Source organism: Cetorhinus maximus, chromosome 10, assembly GCF_964194155.1.
Source record: "Cetorhinus maximus chromosome 10, sCetMax3.hap1.1, whole genome shotgun sequence".
NCBI classification, from domain to species: Eukaryota; Metazoa; Chordata; class Chondrichthyes; order Lamniformes; family Cetorhinidae; genus Cetorhinus; species Cetorhinus maximus.
In genome coordinates, this window is record NC_135888.1 from 134,270,550 (window position 1) to 134,276,549 (window position 6,000).

At 49.7% G+C, this 6,000-nt stretch overlaps 1 long non-coding RNA gene across 1 annotated transcript in view; it reads left to right on the forward strand.

The window, feature by feature from the left end:
* LOC144685314 (uncharacterized) overlaps positions 1–1,696 on the forward strand; it is a 30,544-nt gene extending 28,848 nt beyond the window's left edge. Inside the window, exon 3 of the long non-coding RNA XR_013577710.1 lies at positions 1,107–1,696. This is a non-coding gene — a long non-coding RNA (uncharacterized LOC144685314). The remainder of the gene's footprint in view (positions 1–1,106) is intronic.
* Positions 1,697–6,000: the final 4,304 nt, after the last annotated feature.

Consider the following 6,000-nt stretch of genomic DNA (forward strand, 5'->3'; position numbering starts at 1 on the left):
GCCGCCAAGAGGCGAATATCTGCTACATGTTCAGACGTGACTCCATCAGTGCTCATCAGTGCCGCCTTGTGGACACAATCGAGTACTGCCTGTGAAAAACTGCAACGCGGAAATAGAACAGATTTCACAGAAATGGGCCATTTGGTCCAACCAGTTGGTATCGCAGTTTATCTACCATGCAAGTAACTCGTCCTAATCCCTGTTGCTATATCTCTTCAAACTCTTTTCCTTTATCCATTTGTGCAGCGAAGCTCAAATCTTGACAGTTTCTGCATCCATCACAAATCCTGGGGGTGAACTCCACAGCCTCATAGCTCTGGGAAGAAGCTTTCTCGTGCCTTTTCTTCTGAATCACTTCCATTTAATCTTGTATCTACAGCCATTCGTTTTAGACCACTCAGCAAATGGAAACAGTCTGCTCTGTTACCTCTTTCAGAGAACCAGCACAGGGATGATGGGCCAAATGGCCTCCTTCTGTGCTGTATAATTCGATGGCCCTTTCATCATTTTCGATATTTATATTGTATCACCCCATACATAATTCGCGCTGTTTTTATTGAAAAATAGTAAAGCCTTCATATTTGTATGTCCCCAGTTGGTGGCGCTCTCACCTCTGAGTGAGAGGTCGTGCGTTCAAGTCCCACTTGAGTACAAAATCTATGCTGACATTCCCAGCCCAGTATTGAGGGAGTGCTGCACTGTTGGATCTTCCATCTTTCTGTTGAGATGTTAAGTCGAGACCCTGCCTGTCCCCTCGGCAGTGGGGAGGGGGAGGGGGAACGCAGGGGACATAAAACACCCCATGGCACTATTTGGAAGAAGAGCAGGGGGTTCTCCCCAGTGTCCTGGACAATATGCACCCCTCAATCAACGTCTCTAAAACAGATTATCTGATCAGTATATTATTCCTTTTGTGGGGATCTTGCAGTGCACAAATTGGCTGCCATGTTCCTTACAATGACTACACTTCAAAAGTCCACCATTGGCTGTAAAGCACATTGGGATGTGCCAAGGTTAGGCTACATTTCTCTCTTTCAACATACACGCAACTTTTGATGGCACTACGCAGGGAATCTGATAATTTGTTTCTTTTTATTTCAATACAGAAACCAATCGGTTAGCCCCATCGCCAGGAGTTGATGGTCTTGGATGGACACCAAGGTATGGGCCTCAGTACCCTTACCCTGAGCAGCCCACTGGATACAAGCTGAATGTCTACATACCCGGCAGTGCCCCATTGAAGTCCAGCAAACTGACGTCAGCCAGTGACATGGACCTGAACAGCACTTTCTCAACCTTTGGGAAAAAAACAAAACTGACTTCATCACTCAATATCGAGCGGGATAGAACTTTGAGTTAAAGTTCTCAATTTACTGTGGCTTTCAGGATGGATTCACGCCCCAGCTTAAAAAAAAAGTCATTTAAATCATTATAGCAAAAGATGATTCACCATTAATTGGGCAAAAAACAAAGCCATGAGGAGATGAGGAGTGTTTGTTTTTACACAGCAAGTTGCTGTGGTCTTGAACACACTGCCGGAGAGGGTGATGGAAGCAGATTCAGTGGTAACGTTTAAAAGCGAATTGGATCATGAATTAGAAAGGAAAGATTCACAGGACGATGGAGAAAGAGCAGTGGTTGGAGTGGGGGAAAAGGGGAGTGTGGAGAATTTGGATCAATCTGTGGTTCTTTCGGAGAATTGGCATAGGTGCAGCGTTACAGGCCTCCTCCTGCACCATATCATTCAATGATCTGTCAATCTAAGACCGTGTTTGGAGCATGTTTCAGATTAAATGAGATTGTGATGTTTTATCTTCTACTGTGTTTTGTCGCAAAGACAATTTCTCTCTGCCTCTGAATGTTAGAAATTGTGCGGAAATGAATTATATTCCCAGCGCCACCTGTTACCAGCTCTTTTTTGAAAAGAAGTTTTATGTTGAGGGGCTGAACATTCATCAAATGCTGAGTGAAGTCAGGTGGAATCAATTTTACTTTCAGATTGGAGGTACTAACTCATGTTGGGACAGAATTACCCTGCCAATGGCTGCCCTCCAGCGCCTCACCTGCCAATGGCTGCCCTCCAGCACCTCACCTGCCAATGGCTGCCCTCCAGCGCCTCACCTGCCAATGGCTGCCCTCCAGCGCCTCACCTGCCAATGGCTGCCCTCCAGCGCCTTACCTGCCAATGGCTGCCCTCCAGCGCCTCACCAGCCAATGGCTGCCCTCCAGCGCCTCATCTGCCAATGGCTGCCCTCCAGCGCCTCACCTGCCAATGGCTGCCCTCCAGCGCCTCACCTAAGTTGGCAGATACCTTTGCCTTTGCTAATGTTGTTCTCTCCGAAAGGCATTGGTTGCTTCCTGGGGTCAGTTGTCCTCCAGTATTTCACCCAAGTGGCCATTATCCATTATTGGCCAAATGATTTTTTTAAAGAAATTATTTATTCATAGGATATGGGCATCACTGGTAAGGTCAGCATTTATTGTCCAGCCTTAACTGAGTGGCAATTGCTTGGCCATTTCAGAGGGCAGTTAAAGAGTCAACCACATCGCTGTGGGTCTGGAGTCACATGTAGGCCAGACCGGGTAAAGACGGCAGATTTCCTTCCCTAAAGGGACATGAGTGAACCAGATGAAATATTACAACAAACCAGTTTCTATTTCAGATTTATTTAATTGAATTTAAATTCTCTGTGATGGGGTTGGGAATGATGTCTCCCAGAGGATTAATCAAAACCTCTGGATTACTAGTCCAATAACATAACCATTATTTTACCGTCCCCTACAAACCTTGAGAATGACCCTGAGAAATGATTCCATCATGTGGGGGCGGGGGTGTGGAGGGAGTGAGTGGGGGTGGGGGATGGGAGGGGGTTGTAGGGGGAGGTGAGGAGGGAATGCAACCAGCTCCATTCAGCCTCTGCTGTACAGAAACATCTACACCCAGGTGGAGTTGCAGAACTGGTTTATTCCCTCCTGCTCATCCAGAGGCTTCAATCAATCCTCCTCCCCCCTGCAGTGCCCCCACCCACTGCCACACCCCCACAAACACCATGGTGGCTGAGATCAGCTAAGGTCAGCTCCAGCGCAGGTCAAAACCAAGGCTTTTATGGTCAGAAACTCACCAAATAAACTCATTTTTTTTTTTTTTTTTTGCAAAAATATACTTTATTCATAAAATTTCTTCAATCACATTCCAAACCATTTCAAAAACACCATTACAAGGGTACAATCCAGGTTAAACTTTTACAAAATGTATCACCAGGTGCATCAGTACAAACAATATTACAATCATTTACAGCCTTTCATTTTGAGCTGTACAGCCCGAGGGGCTCTAAACAGTTCCCAGTCCCTCGGTGCGCTGTGGCAGAAAGGTCTTAGACAGCAACCCTTCCCCATTGCGCCTTTGCGGCAGCTGCCCCAAGCTTTAGTGCGTCCCTCAGCACGTAGTCCTGGACTTTGGATTGTGCCAGTCCGCAACAATCGGTCGGGGACAACTCTTTGTGCTGGAAGACCAACAAGTTTCGGGCAGACCAAAGCGCGTCTTTCACCGAGTTGATGATCCTCCAGCTGCAGTTGATGTTTGTCTCGGTGTGTGTCCCTGGGAACAGCCCGTAGAGCACAGAGTCCTGTGTCACAGAACTGCTCGGGATGAACCTCGACAGCAACCACTGCATCTCTCTCCAGACTTTCTTTGCAAAGACACAATCCACAAGGAGGTGGACAACGGTCTCTTCCCCACCACAGCCACCTCGAGGGCAACGTGCAGAGGGGGTGAGACTCCTGGCGTGTAGGAAGGATCTGACGGGGAGGGCCTTTCTCACCACCAGCCAAGCTACGTCTTGGTGCTTGTTGGAAAGTTCTGGCGATAAGGCATTCTGCCAAATGACTTTGACAGTCTGCTCGGGGAACCATCCCACAGGGTCCACCCTCTCCTTTTCCCTCAGGGCCTCTAGGACGTTACGTGCTGACCACTGCCTGATGGACTTGTGGTCAAAGGTGTTTTTCTGCATAAATTTTTCCACGAGGGACAGGTGGTACTGCACGGTTCAACTACTTGGAGCGTTCCGCGGCAGCGTGGCCAGACCCATCCTTCGCAACACCGGGGACAGGTAGAACCTCAGCACGTAGTGACACTTGGTGTTTGCGTACTGAGGGTCTACGCACCGCTTGATGCAGCCACACACAAAGGTGGCCATCAGTATGAGGGCGATGTTGGGCACGTTTTTTCCCCCTTTATCTAGAGGCTTGTACATCGCGTCCCTGCGGACACGATCCATTTTCGACCTCCAGATAAAGCGGAAGATGGCTCGAGTGATCGCCATCGCGCAGGAGTCTGGAATGGGCCAGACCTGCGCCACGTACAGCAACAGCGAGAGTGCCTCACACCTGATGACCAGGTTCTTACCCGCAATGGAGAGGGAGCGTCGCTCCCACATGCCCAGTTTCCTTTTCACCATAGCCACTCGCTCCTTCCAGCTTCTAACGCATGCCCCGGTCCCTCCGAACCATATCCCCAGCACCTTCAGGCCGTCAGCCCTGACAGTGAAGGGGACAAAGGATCGGTCAGCCCAGTTCCCAAAGAACATGGCCTCGCTCTTCCCACGATTTACCTTGGCTCCCGAGGCCAGTTCGAACTGGTCGCAGATGTGCATCAGTCTGCGCACCGACAGTGGATCCGAGCAGAAGACGGCGACGTCGTCCATGTACAGGGAGGCTTTTACCTGAGTGCCTCCACTGCCTGGGATCGTCACTCCTCTTATGCCCGGATCCTTCCTGATGGACTCGGCAAAGGGTTCTATGCAACACACGAAAAGGACAGGCGAGAGAGGACAGCCCTGCCTGACTCCAGATTTAATCGGAAAGCTATCTGTTTCCCACCCATTGATTGAGACTGCGCTACTGATGTTAGTGTAGAGCAGTTGGATCCAATTTTGAATTCCCTCCCCAAACCCCATTTTGGAGAGCACATCCCCCATGTAGGTGTGCGATATTCTGTCAAAGGCCTTCTCCTGATCCAAGCTGATGAGGCAGGTATCCACACCCCTGTCCTGTACATAGGCAATCGTATTCCCGAGCAGCGCGAGGCTGTCAGAGATCTTCCTGCCTGGCACAGAGCAGGTCTGGTCAGGGTGAATCACCAATTCCAGAGCGGATTTGACCCGATTGGCGATGACCTTGGACAGAATCTTATAGTCCACATTCAACAGTGAAATGGGTCGCCAATTTCTAATTTCCTCCCTTTGTGCTTGTAGATGAGGGTGATGATGCCTTTCCTCATGGATTCTGACATACTACCGGCCAGGAGCATACTCTCGTACACTCCTAGCAGGTCTGGGCCGATCAAGTCCCACAGAGCCGAATACAACTCCGCCGGCAAGCCGTCGCTTCCGGGAGTTTTACTCTTCTCGAAGGACTCAAGGGCCTTAGTCAGTTCATCAGGAGTTAGCGGTTTGTCCAGGCTCTCCCGCGTACTGTGGTCTAAGACCTCCGTGATAGAGGACAGGAAGGACTGGGAGGCCGTGCTGTCCGTGGGCTTCACGTCATACAATCCGGCATAAAAGGATTTGCTGATCCTCAGAATGTCGGACCGTGATGACTTTACTGAGCCGTCTTCTTCCTTCAGGCTGCTGATCGCAGAGCGCTCTCTGTGTACCTTTTGGAAGAAGAAACGTGAGCACGTCTCATCCTGCTCCACGGAGCGGACTCTGGAACGGAAGATGATCTTGGAGGCCTCCGAGGCAAAGTGCGAGGCTTGCTGGCCCTTCACCTCTTGGAGCTCCTCCTTGACATCGACCCCCATCGACTGCAGCCGGAGCAGATTCTGCATCTTTTTCTGGAGTTGGGACATTTCCCTCTGTTCCTTTCTAGCTTTCTGGGTGCCTTTGAGGATGAAAAACCTCTTGATGCTTCCCTTGATCGCTTCCCACCAGTGTGTCAGGGACTCAAAGAGGGGTTTCACGGCAAATAAACTCATTTTCGAGTTATCAACAGTCACAGATT